Source organism: Hypanus sabinus, unplaced genomic scaffold, assembly GCF_030144855.1.
Source record: "Hypanus sabinus isolate sHypSab1 unplaced genomic scaffold, sHypSab1.hap1 scaffold_684, whole genome shotgun sequence".
Classification (NCBI taxonomy): domain Eukaryota; kingdom Metazoa; phylum Chordata; class Chondrichthyes; order Myliobatiformes; family Dasyatidae; genus Hypanus; species Hypanus sabinus.
Window position 1 is genome coordinate 141,599 of NW_026781537.1, and position 13,986 is coordinate 155,584.

Genomic DNA, 13,986 nt, shown 5'->3' on the forward strand with positions numbered 1-13,986 from the left:
CCCCTAGTGAATTTGTCGGCGATTGTGATCCTATCCCGAGGAAAGTGCGGCCTCTCCACCTGCACCACTCTCTACCTGGTGGCCATGGCAACTACTAATCTACTGAACATTATTTGTGGAGTCGTATTGTGGCGGATTAGTTATTATTATTTCTCGGGACGTTCCTGGACATCACCCCAGTGTGCAGTGTGATCTCTGCGCTGGGACTGGCAGCCACGGATTGTTCTGTGTGGTTCACCGTCACTTTTACGTTTGACCGGTTTGTCACCATCTGTTCTCAGAAGTGGAAAGCAAAGTATCGCACCGGGAAAACTGCTGCTGTTGTTCTGTCAATAACCGGTGTTCTGCTCTGTTTTAAAAATGTCCCCATCTTTTTTATATATCATCCTTTGAGAGTGATTGAGAACATACCCTGGGATTGACTCACAAAAGCCGTTTACTATACGGATCCCGGGTGGGAGGGATATGAGTGGCTTACTAGCGCTCTAACGCCATAGTTTCCGTTCGTGTTAATATTACTGCTCAATGCTTTGACAGTCAGACACATTTTAGTAACTAGTTGCGTCCGTAAGGGGCTGAAGGGACAGAGGAAGGCGAAAAACTGCTGTGACCCATAGACAGAGAGCAGGAGGAGGTCTGTGATCCTGCTTGTCACCATCGCTGGGAGCTTCATCATCCTGTGGTCGCTAGTATTTGCTGACATTGTTTATTACAGAAAAGCCGGACTGGACAAAATTACTTACAACGATTCTGAATACACATTTGAACACTACGGCGACATGCTGCTGATATTAAGTTGTTGCACAAACACTTTTATTTATGGGGTAACTCAGCCCAAGTTCAGAGAGCAGTTCATCTGCGCAGCGAAGTATCCGCTCATATCAATTATTCAAATAATTAATAAGCACAATATCTAGTGCTTGTTAGACGCTGTCGCAGTGTTTTTCATCCTGGCACTACGGAACTGGCTGCCTTCAGAGAACGTGGCAGCAGCGGTAATAAAACAGGTTTATAGACGAGACAGTTACAACTGGGAAACAGACCGTTCATCACCCGCAGCCTGCCAGGAAATCTACCTCCTGCCAGTTATCAAACTCATCCTGCCTTTTATTTCTATGTTTTCATCAGCTGCTCTCTCTCGTCAGAGCGTTCAACAATGAATTCTCAACCTCAGAGTAAATGCTCACCAGCCAAGTGACAGACAACGCCGTCGCTTCTGGTGAACGGAGAAGAAATGGAAGACCTCGTGGAAATCCTGCGCGGACTGACAGAGCGGTCGGAATTAACAGTGAGCTCGCCGGAGATCAGATCTGACCTGGTCCATCTCCGAGACAGTTGGCAGGACCGCAAAAAGATTCAGCTGATAGCATCAAACATCTACACGTCTCTCAACACGCTATGTGCAGCGAACAACCACGTGTTCAGAGACCTTAACTTTAACGGTGAGTGTCCTTGTTTCAAATGAGTTGGTATCAGTTTTGTGAGATGTGTACCAGCACAGGGAATGTCTCAATGATTTTCAATTATCTTCTGTGGAAAGTCAATTTCTAAAGGTGGCTTTTATGCCATTGCGAGGAAGGAGTCTATCTTCCTCATTTCCCTGTGTACGGAGATGTTGACTTTAATTGTACGTGCACCTGTGTCACTATCAACACTAACACGAAAAATCTGCAGATTCAGGAAATGCGAAGCAACACACACAAACTGCTGGAGAAACTCAGCAGGCCAGACAGCATTTCTGGAAAATGAGTCTCAGCACGAAACGCCATCTGTTTATTCTTTTCAATGGAAGTTGTTTGGCCCGCTAGGTCCCTCCAGCGCTATTTGTGTGTTGTGTTATGTTGGTATCAAGTTAGTCGGAAGTTCAGATGCTCAGAGAGTGCGTCGACAACGTTCAATCAACGTCTGCATGAAGTCTATTTTAAAGGTGTTTTGCATGACTTAGTGAAGGAAGAGTTTCTTCCTGTTTGTCATGACGTTTTTTTTTTCATGAAGTAGCAAAGAAACTTAGTGCAGAAGCTGCCGAAAGACATTTTATGAAGGCTCTGGAAGAAGGCCCGATACTTCATTCAGACTGTCGAATGACATGCCACTAAAACACAGGATATAAAATTGGGCTAATCGTTCCATCGAGCTCTTCTGCTGTTATTTTGATTCTCAACCCTTATTTCCTTCCTTACCCAAGGAACTGTTAACCCCCTCACCAATAAAGAACCTGTTAACTATCTTCTTACCTACACCCAATGACTTGTCCTCCAGCCAATCTCAGTCATCGAATTCGAGTAATCGGGAAATGAATGCCACTATTGAATTTATCTCTTTTACTCCCGAATGGATCTGCATGCTGGCATTCAGTATATCTATTGCACGGACTCATGTTCATTTGAATCTCTTATTTCTTATTTTAGAAACATTTCTGCGCAGTAATCCTTCCTTCCAAAGCCCTTCCCACACCTCTGTACGCGATATCCACATGCCACTTACGCGATCACTGTCAAACTAACCGCCTGCCACCGACGCCGCTTGTTTCTGCAAGTAAATTCTGCTCATGCGAATCCCATCGGTTCCCTCCCCGCTATAAAGCTCATCTAACAGTAGTTCCCTAAACTCCCGTTGTAACGACGAAACGTTCGCTATCTGCCTGAATCATCTCAATCCCGCAATGTTTAGCTAACAGTCCTGCTCTTCTTTTAACCGGATATCTGTAATGGCTCTAAATGTGTCTGCCTTAACTGTATCCACCCTGCTGTGAAATAAACACGCTTCTGACCCGCGGGACCACCGTGCTCATAAGCGCTTGGCCCCACATTGAATTCATTTTGTCATTCCTCGTCCGCGTCTCTACTTTCCTCTCAATGCTCCTTGCTGAATTGTAGCATTGGTTTCCCTGCACACCACACACTTCCCACCCCCGCATGCCACAGACACACAATTGGAATTGAGTGCGGCAAGAGTCCCAATAATAGACTCAGGCAGCAAGACTGGAGGCCTGGGATTGATGGAAACTTGACATACTGAATCTGGAATTATCTTACCCAGAGAATAAGGGACTAACGCTAAATGCGATCTTTTCTGTAACCATGCTCTTTCTGATTTTTGTAAACGACTGGAAAGAGGAACTGAATATGTGTGTCGGTAAATTGCAGGTTTGGACGCCACGTGACGTAGCAGTGACAGCGGCACTATTCCAGCTCGGGACGCTGGAGTTCAGTTACGGTTTCATCTGTAGAGAGTTCGTTCATCCTCCTCCTGACAACTGCGGGTTTCTCCCAAGTCCGACAACGGGGGATTAATCGTTTATTATAAATTGTACTGCCATTGGGCTGAGGTTAAATTGACGAAGTGCGCCGCCGCTCCTTGTCACTGCTGCATCTCTAAATAAAGTAAATTACACGAAAGGGGTGTTTTGTGTGGATAGTGTAGAGTCTGTTCATAGATTACAATCGGATATCGACACGGTGCAGAGGAGGTATGAATAGTGGCATATGGATTTTCCACCCGGAAAAGAGTGAGGTGATCCACAATAAAAAATCTAACTACATTACAGAGTATAAATGGGCCATTTCATCGCAATGTGGAGGAACAAGGGTCTCGTGCTGTGCCAACCCGAGATCCCTCAAAATTACCAAGCAATCAACTGAATGTTTAAGACCGTTTATAGACTGAGAAGTACGAACACCGGGGTTTTGACCTTGGATTACCTCCGACGTCACAATATTGCCAAAGTAAGAGATAGTGAGTTACCACAGTTAAATATGTGGCTAACTATCTGGTGCAATGGGGAGGGTATCAGGGACACAGATCACGGTGCTCTCTACCAGGATAGATGGAGGATGAGTGAAAACTGTACTGAAGTGGAGATAATTCTCTCACTCAGGGAAGTTTGCGGGAGTTGCGTTGGGATAAGTATAATCCGTGGCATGCCGGGAGAAGGGAGTGTGTGGTGTGCAGGGAGACCAATGCTACATTTCAGGAAATATCATTGAGCGGAAAATAGAGACGTGGACTAGACTTGCCAAAATGAAGTCGAAGTGGGGCCGTGCGTTTAAGACCACGGCGATCCCGCGGGCCAGAAGTGTGTTTATTTCACAGCAGGGTGGATAACAGTTAAGGCAGATACATTTAGAGCCATTACAGATATCCGGTACAAAGCAGGGCAGAACTGGTAGCTAAACATTGCAGGATTGCGATGATTCGGACAGTTCACAGTGAGGTATAGCAGTTTGGGCAGCTGCCCTGCTGATCAGGCAGTACGACACAGGGGCAGGTCATCCCACCGGCTCAACCAGTATGCCTAGGTGGGTAGAGCTCAATAATAAGAAAGATAAAGTCGCTATTATGGGATTATACTAGTAGCCCTCCAATATCCTGTAAGAGAGAGGAACCGATATGTCAGCAGTTTATGGGCTGATTTAAGAATAATTTAGTACGTGAATAACCTTCGGTGAATGAATAGGAATCCCCGTCTACTGAGGCCTGGATGGGGCTTTATGAGTTCGATGTTTTCAGGAAGTTTTCCTGAAACAGCATGTAAATGAACCACAACGGAGGGAGAGATACGATCTGGTATTGGGAAAAAAAAAGATTAGCGACTTGATTGGACTTTCGTTGGGAATTCTGGAGGTATTCAAATGTTTATGGATAAGGAATAGACTAGACATGTAGCCGAATAAATGCAAATTTGGAGTAGACTAATTACAGAAGAAATAGTTTGGAATCGCAGAGAGGACTCTGGGTGCAAGTGTTATGTCTGACATGTGAGAGTCACTTACCGTCAAGCCGCTCAGACTTCAGTACTTGCTCGTTGCTTTGAAGAATTTGGAGAATGATGGGTTATTCAGGAACTTAGGATGATATGGTATTCAGGTCAACAATTAAGCAGAGCCATATGCAAGCTTTGGAAGCTGAAACTGTGTAGGTTTTTGTAGCAACATTTAGGAACCCAGAAACAAGTCACACAGTGAATCAGGAGACTGAGCAGTCAGCAGGAGATGTCACAGAGAGTCGTGGGTACGTGGAATGCACTGCCGGCAGCGGTGGTGAAAGCGGATACAATCCGGCTTTTTAAGAACCTATTCAGTAGTTCATCGAGTTTAGGAAACTAGATGGTTGTGCGCTAGGGAAATTCTACGCAGGCTGTAGATCAGGTTACATGGTTGGTACTACATTGTAGGCGGAAAGTATCTATGTTCTATGATCACCGTGAAGAGGATTAACTTGAGTCCCAAAGCAACGTATGTATACTGTGAAAACAGCAGTTGACTGGGAGAGCACAGGACAAAGCAAGAACAAAAATGGAGTCTATGCCTGCTGACAGGGTTAACATGTGATGTAAAAAATTTATTCATTTGCACTCGTTGATGTTCACTAAGGAGAATGACATGGAGGAATGCGAGATCAGGGATGCGATGTGGTGATATTTTCAGACGGACAGATAGTGTGGAGGAGATGGTGCTGTGCATTAAGCTGTGCAAATCCTGTGGGGGATTCAGTCCACTAGGGACACAGGTCACATACAGGAAAACATGCTGTATAAATGTTCAGCATGGTCTGCACACAGACAGTGCGCAGAAGGGATTTTCTCCTGAGCTGTACTGTTCACAGTTTATTGCTCAATGAATTGCAGCCCAGTGGGCAAAGGAACAATGGGGCCTGTGACAATGGTTTTCGACTGGGACACAGTGGCCGTAGGGTTGGGTGAACAAACAATCAGAGTGCTCAAAGAGGAACTGTGCACGCTCTTCAGGAAAATAAACCTGTCATGCTGTCCGAAGAAAGTGGGAACTGGACGGTAGGAATGTTGTAGCAGGAGCTAGAATGGGTTTGATAGGCTGGATGATCTACCCCGCCCGCATTGATCTCGTGGCTACCAATGATATCAACACTTAGTCCGATCTCCTGGAGAATTGTAAACTATCTGTGCCTGCAAGATCAGTTTATTAAATAAGGGCACACCTCTGTAAATTTTCTTACACTGTATTCGAAGCATACCCAGCGGCCAGAGGATGCACTGGTCAGTAAGGGCACAGACAAGTACAAGACTCCAATACAAGAGGAGAATTTTTTCAAAACATAACACTGAATACCAATATCTGGACAATCCCTGTTTTGCCCTGCAACTGGGATTAATAAAAATAAACGCCATCAGTATTGTGTTCTAATGGCACAAGCCTTTGCATCATCATGCACGATGTGGTAAGAACCCAGACATCTAAAAGAGTTGGCACCAGACTAAAGACAGACATCTCTGCAATAGTCGGCAAAATTCTGTAAGGCCATTGGTCTTCACAACAGTTTGCCCCGCACTGTGAAGTACACACGTTTACAGCAAATGACAACGTTCTGTAAGGATAGAGATCTTTACGACAGCGGCATCGAAATATAAGAGTAGAGAGCTTACTACAACCAGCACCATGCCCCTAGGGCAAGAGACCACGGCAAGAGCTGGCACTGGACGGTAAGTTGAGAGATCTTTGCACCGGTTGGCAGCATGTTCTGAGGAGACGGACCTTTACAACATCTAGACAGAAAATGACCTGCACAGCCGCGGATAAGGTGGATGTGCAGAGGATATTTCTAGTGGTGGGTGTGTCCAGAACTAAACGGGACAACCTCAGAATTGAGGGGCTAACTTTTACAAAGGACGTAAGGAGGACATTTTTTATTGAGACAGTAGTAAATGTGTGGAATACTCTGTCACAGTTAGGTGCGTAGCCCAAGTCCGTAGGTACATTTAAAGCAAAAAGCCGGCAGATTTCTGACTCGTCAGGGCATCACATTTCATGGAGAGAAGGTAGGAGTTTGGAGGAGCGAGGTTTGGAATCAACCATGATGGAATGGATGAGCGGACTCGATGGGCTAAATCGATATGGTCTGTTCCTATGTTTCAAAAGCTTCAAGATTTCAAAGGAAAATGTAATGATAGAGAATTTCATATACTATGCATACTGAAATCCTTTCGCTTCGCAAACATTCACGAAAAATGGAAGCCCCCAAAGAATAAAAGAAATTCAAATGTTAGAATCCCGAAGTCTCCACGCGTAATCGGCAGCAAACAACGACCAACCTCTTCCACACCAGCAAAAAGTACATCGCACCGGCGACCGAGCACTCAAGCGTGAGCAAAGCAACAGTAAAGACAGAGACTTGCAGTACACCAAAGATGCTCGTTCACCCGGTATTCAACGTATCAGTTTCTCTCTCCCCCCCCAAGAAAGGAGAAGGGTGTCTCCGTTCCGCAGTGAGAGGAGGGATAGAACAAACAGCTCGATGGTTTACGAGATAAAAGTCGGTTGCGTCGTTTGCTGGTTTGTTTTTCTTTTCCACGAGCTCTGCGCCCAAAGAACTCGGGTCTCTCTGGGGACACAGACATATAACTTCTATCTCCCACTGCAAAACAGTTTCCAGCCTGGACACCGACCTCCGATTCCCCGTCTCCAGTGCCACTAAATCCCGAACCTCACAGATGTATCCCCTGAAGGCAGCTGTAATATTGTCCCTGATTAAAAGTCCCGCTCCTCGTTCTTTTACCTTGACCTCTGTGTTTTATAAACTTAGAAAAACCTGTTACAGTCATCATACATTCTAGCCCTCCTCTCCACCTGGGCTCTGTAATGTAATCGCTTTAAATTGCATATTTAAAACCAATTTGCATCCTAATTGAACTTTGCCCTCCGAGAATTTCCCTTACATCTATCTTTCTTCATTTTTTTTTTTTTTGGTCTGGTGCTCTGGTTCCTAGCCCACGGGAAAATTAGTTTAAACCCTCCCTCAATAAGCATTATCTAACATTCCGGCCAGGATATTAGTTCCCTCCCGTTCAGATGCAACCCGTCCCTCTTGCACGAATCACTCATTCCCCGAAGAGAAAGTGCTCCAATGACCCAAGGACTTGAAACCCTGCAGCCGGCACCATCATCTCCTCAGCCACTCAGTCATACCATCCCTACTTGCGCTAGATCTTGCTAATCCGGAGATAAGTTCCTTGGTGGTCCTTCTCTTCAGTCACTTTCCTAACTCTATATACTCACAGCGTGAAGCTCTTCCTCATTTTGCCTGTATGCCACTCATGCCAACTGTTCAGCCTTCATCTTGAAAATACCCTTGAGCTACTCCAATGCACTTATAGACAATAGACAATAGGTGCAGAAGTAGACCATTCGGCCCTTCGAGCCCGCACCGCAATTTTGAGATCATGGCTGATCATCTTCTATAAAGACCCGGTTCCTGCCTTGTCCCCATATCCCTTGATTCCCTTATCCATAAGATACCTACCCAGCTCCTTCTTGAAAGCATGCAGAGAATTGGCCTCCACTGCCTTCCGAGGATCCCCACAAGACTCTGGGAGAAGAAGTTTTTCATTAACTCTGTCCTAAATGACCTGCCCCTTATTCTCAAACCATGCCCTCTGGTACTGGACTCTCCCAGTATCTGGAACATATTTCCTACCTCTATCTTGTCCAATCCCTTAATAATCTTATATGTTGCAATTAGATCCCCTCTCAATCTTCTTAATTCCAGCGTGTACAAGCCCAGTCTCTCTAACCTTTCTGCGTAAGACTGTCCTGATATCCCAGGAATTAGCCTGTTGAATCTACGTTGCACTTCCTCTACACCAGGATATCCTTCCTTAACCCTGAAAAACAAAACTATACACAATAATCCAGGTGTGGTCTCACCAGGGCCCTGTGTAAATGCAACAGGATTTCCTTGCTCTTGTACTCAATTCCCTTTTTAATAAAGGCCAACATTCGATCAACCTTCTGCATAGCCTGCTGCATTTTCTCATTCACCTTCAGTGACTGATGAACAAGGACTCCTGGATCTCTTTGTATTTCTCCATTACCTAACTTTACACCTTTCAGATAATAATCTGCCTTCCTGTTCTGACACCCAAAGTGGATAATCTCACACGTATTCACACTTGTGCCCTGATGGTCCCTGATAGGTGACAGAAGAAGCAAAGTGGCGATGGGTGATAGGGAAATTACCGTGTTCAGCGTCAGAGCCATATCCGTGGCAGTTATGCCCATCTGAGACTGAGACCCTTTTCATGGTCAGAATCGAACCTTTTCTCTTGGATGCGGAGCAGCAAGAGCCGGTGCTAGATTCCAGGAACAACTTTCTCCAATTCCGGGACCAGGTGAATTGCTCCACTGTGGCTGAATGAGACTGGTGTACTGGGAATGCGATTCATTCACAGTGGGTTGTTCTGACATTCCGCCACCTGTGTGGAAAGGAGCTCTCCGTAGAACGAAAACTATTCCTCATATCTAATCAATCCTGTAGGAACAGTAACTTCGTTATCGAGAGTCCTGTGAGATTATGTTACATTGGAAAGAGATGTTTAGATCTCCCACTCAGTATGTACAACTTACAACAACTCGCTGCTTTTCTGATCGCAGGGTCCTTTTGCCTACCGTCACGGGAGCTCGCAGCTTTTGCCTACTCGCCATGCACTATGACAGAATTCAGCCATCTTGCAAACACCATCTATATAGGGCAATGTAGAGGGGCTGAATTACATTCCCGCCAAACGGTAATCTTTCAGAGTTAGTATTCTGATATGATATGAATTTTAATATTTGAGTATTATTCGCCAAGTGATAACTTGTTTTTCTTGGAGAGGAGGAGGGTATGGTCGATGTTTGAAATTTTTAAAGATCATGAAGATCACAGATAAAAGTAAAACGGGAAACTGTTTCCTTTGAATCGGGAGGATACATGACAATGCCAAAGTGAGGCAATGCAGGCAAAATGTCTACGTTAGGCCAGGAGATCCATATCAAATTGTGGAATATGAAGAAAGAAGGTGGACTGGAGGGATCCCGGAAAGCACGTGGACAGATCTCTGAAGATAGGAGCCTAGTTCGGTAGGAAACTCAGCAGACGAATGGAGATCTGGTTCTGTTGACTGACGGTACTGAATGCCAGAGAGGTAGCTCTGCAGGCTGTATAGAAACACTTGCCTGCATAATCTGCATAAAGTGTTGTGCGCAGTCCTGACCATTACCCCAAAGGGACATACAGACATAGAGACATTAAAATTAGGAGGATGTGATGTGCAAGCACACTTCTACTTTCAATGTCAAGCATGAATTCACAAGAATCCAAACTCGATATCCCGATATACATTCTGAAAACGTTTAACACTTTATTTGTGAAATATCTGCTGACAGCTGTCTGAAAATACTCAAATCAACGCTCTTTTCTCTATTTTGTGGGGGAAAATCAAAGATATAGAAGTGAATATAACATCACCTTGAAAACACGTATTACGGAGCTTAATTACAATATTTCTTGCACTATTATAGGATTAGTATTTTATGATGTGCTGTTGGCTTCACAATCTACCTAACTATGAAGTTGCACCTTCTCATCTACCTTTCTCTACAGCGGTTATACTTCACTTTGCATTCCGTTATTGTTTCAACTACTACGACCACAGTTACATAATTGAATAGTGTAGAACTGTTGCGAAACTTTTTTTTCTTTCCCAGGGCGGAAATGCCTGAACCAGAAGGCATAGCTTGATGGTGCTTGGAAGGAGGTACAGATGAGATGTTAGTTGTTTTTTATGCAAAAAGCGGCGATTGCGGGGAATGGGCTGCCAGCGGCGGTGGTGGAGGCGGAAACGATAGGGTCTTTTAAGAGTTTCCTGGATAGGTACATGGAACTTAGAAAAATAGAGAGCTATGGGTAAGCCTAGGCAATTACTAAGTTAAGGATATGTTCGGCACAGCTTTGAGGGCTGATTTGCCTGTCGGTTGTGCTGTAGGTTTTCTATGTTTCTATGTTTGTCGCTTCATGGTTATGAACACTGTGAAATTTATTCTAATATGTCTATATCTGACACTGTGACATACACGGGACTGTGGCACCGAGATCGCTGCAGGACGCAGAATTCCCCTGGTGATGGATTCTATGGGATGAGTCATGTCTGTCTGTGCGGCTGGGTCAGACTGCGCTGTCTCTGTTGGAATCAGTCAATGTTTGTTTGCAAAATGTGTGAGACGGCAAATTGGGGAATAGGAAACACACACGGGGAATTCGAAAAGCACTACGCTCCAGACAGCCCGTATGGAAAGAGAAACCAGTTAACACTCGGGTCAGCTTTCTGTCCGAGAACAATTCTGAGAAAGGACTCTTTACCTGGTTTTCCACATATTCTGTTTTTTCTGGATGAATGTTCCCAGCATTTCCTGTTTTTCTGTTCATTCCTTCGGCTGTTCTGTTGCTGACAGGGAGCGTCAAGTAAAATGAAGGATGTGAAATAGAAAACTCTCACCATCATCTTCGGATTTATTGATTTCATGCACACGAGATTCGGAATGTGCCGACATGAAGTGGTTCATTTAGCATTGACTCAGAGAAAGTAGTTTCCCAGTTTTCGCTTTCCTTGCCTCTTCACATTTCCGTCATCAGTGAGAAATCTGCAATCAGACTGTTCTGATTTTACTTTACTGATAAACTTCCGTGTCACCGCCCGCTCTGCATTCTGTATCGATCCACCACCGCTAAATGCAACAATAAAGCGGAAATATTACACAATCCACTCAAACCGTTGCATTCGCTGCTGCTCAATATTTTCTAAACTTTTCCAACGAACCTGATGGCGATTCTGATCCTGTCCCGGGGAAAGTGCGGTCTCTCCAAATGTGTCACTCGCTACCTGGTGGGAATGGCCGCGGACGATCTATTGGCCGTTATTTCGAATCCGCTGTTGAAGTGGACTGCTGGAATTTACTTTCCCAGATGATTCCTGCGGATCACTGCGGATCACAGCTGTGTGTAGACCGCTTATGGTTAAGTTTTGTCAGCACTGTGGCCACCGTCTGGCTGACTGTCGCTTTCCCGTCGATTGATTTGTGGCTATATGCTATGTGAATCTAAAAACAAAATATTGCACCGAGAGAACGGCGGTTGTGGTTGTAGGGACTGTGAGTATGCTGGATTGTTTGGAGACGGTCCCCTGGGGCTTTGCATACAAGCCTGAAGAAATAATTGACGGTGTTCCTTGGTACTGTGTTGCTATAGCGAGCTACAGAAAATCTCCATCATGATTGGCATTTACACTGTTTCACTGCATTTTAACCCCTAGTGTCCCATGCTTTCTGATTTTGCTGTTCAATGTTCAGAGAGTCAGGCTGATTGTAGCGGCAAGTCGTGCTCGCAGAGGGCTCCGGGGACAAAAGAGCGGGAGAGAATAACAGGGACCGGGAGATTGAGACCGCTCGCAAATCCATTATTTTACTCTTCTCCAATTCTCTGACATCATTGGATAAAAGAACTGTTTCTTTCTCTAATTATTCACTAACTTGAACGCTGGCTCTCAATGACTTGTTTCCAAACACCCCATGTACCTTTGAACCGTTATCTCTTTCCCAAAGTTAAAAACAAACAAAAAAATCTCGTTTGTTCCTCTCGGAGTGGATGGAATCACGTTTTCCCACATGCTGTCAAATTGCAGATGCTCACTCAATCACTTCTGTCTGCATCCACACACTCTCTCTACCTATCGCAATACTGATTCTGACACCAAGCTCTGTAACTGCAGGAGACACAAATATAATAAACTTGGCCCCATATCCAAACTTCGATGTCGACAGCGAACAGTTGGGGACCAAGACCCAATCCACCAGTTTCCGTTCTAACCACATAATCCCAAATTGAAAGTGCCCCATTTCAATTTGAGCCCCTGTCATGAGACCCTTTCTGCCTTTGAACTGCTGCTAGTTGTCAGTCCACACAAACGCATTATCCAGAACACCATGTGCTTGTCAGTATCTTTCCACTCACACCTGATACATTGTTTCCCAATTTCCCATCTGATTGTCCTTTCCTGCACCGCACTGACACTACGAAAGCTGTGTTACTGTCCCCACCACCCAAAAAAAAAAACTTCGCGTGGGTAAATGGAGTCCAGGTCTGTGTCTCCTCCTGTAGGACACTGGTATGGTATACAATGGAAATAATTGCCACCTCTGTTTGCGTGTAACAGCTGTATTAAAAACATGTATCTTGTGTTTGTGCTCAGTGTGGGACTAAATATCTCTTCTGTCTGTGAATGTGCAACCCATGAGCTGTCAGCACTTCTCTGTTCTCTAACACACCTTGACAGTGAGAGAGGGGTGGCTGTTCTGTGCTTTGTGCCTCGATCGGAGGAAAGTCGGAGGTGGGTAGGAGAAGGAAACTGGGCCAGCGAGGGGCAAGTAAGAGTCAGACGGTTCTGTGAAGTGGCCAGTGCAGTCAGTGCAAGAGTCAACCTGTCTGTCTCTTTGACGCTGTCTTTTGTCCCTGAAACTTTCATCTCCAAATACACAGTACCATTTGTGTTAATTAATCGGACTACAATTTCTCTGCCGGTTGAAAGAAGTATTTTCAATTTTCGTTTGACCTCTGGCTGATTTGAGACGCTCATGAAAGTCTGTGACATCAGCAACGTCAAAAAGGGCGAGAGGAACAGCAGAGTTTATGCAGCATTCTGTGTCTTCATGTTGTCCACAATTCCAGGATCTGCAGATTTTCTCCAACATGGTCATCTGACCGTTGCTGTGACGACATTGTTCCGTCTATTTTATCTCTGTTCGTCTGTGTGTGTGTGTGTGTGTGTGTGTGTGTGTGTGTGTGTGATGTGTGTCTGTCTGTCTTCGTGCACGTGTATGTGTGTTGGACAATGTGTGTGGCCAGGAGGGATGTGAAGTACAGAAGGAGGGTTTAAACTGGGAAATCGCAAAGAAAGACGTTAGGGATCGGCAGTATTGGTGAACTCCTTACAGATGAATATCAAACATCAAAAGCGTGTACTCTGTGAACGTGGCTGCTCGGTGACAAAACTCAGCCTTTGGCATTAGAGCTCCACCACATGGGTGGAAAATGCCCAAGGTAACGCCCACGAATTTTGATGCGCTTAACTTCAATCAGCCCGGTATTTACATCAGAGTCAACGGTGCGGAATTCAAGTGTTCTTTCAAGTGACAGTAACGA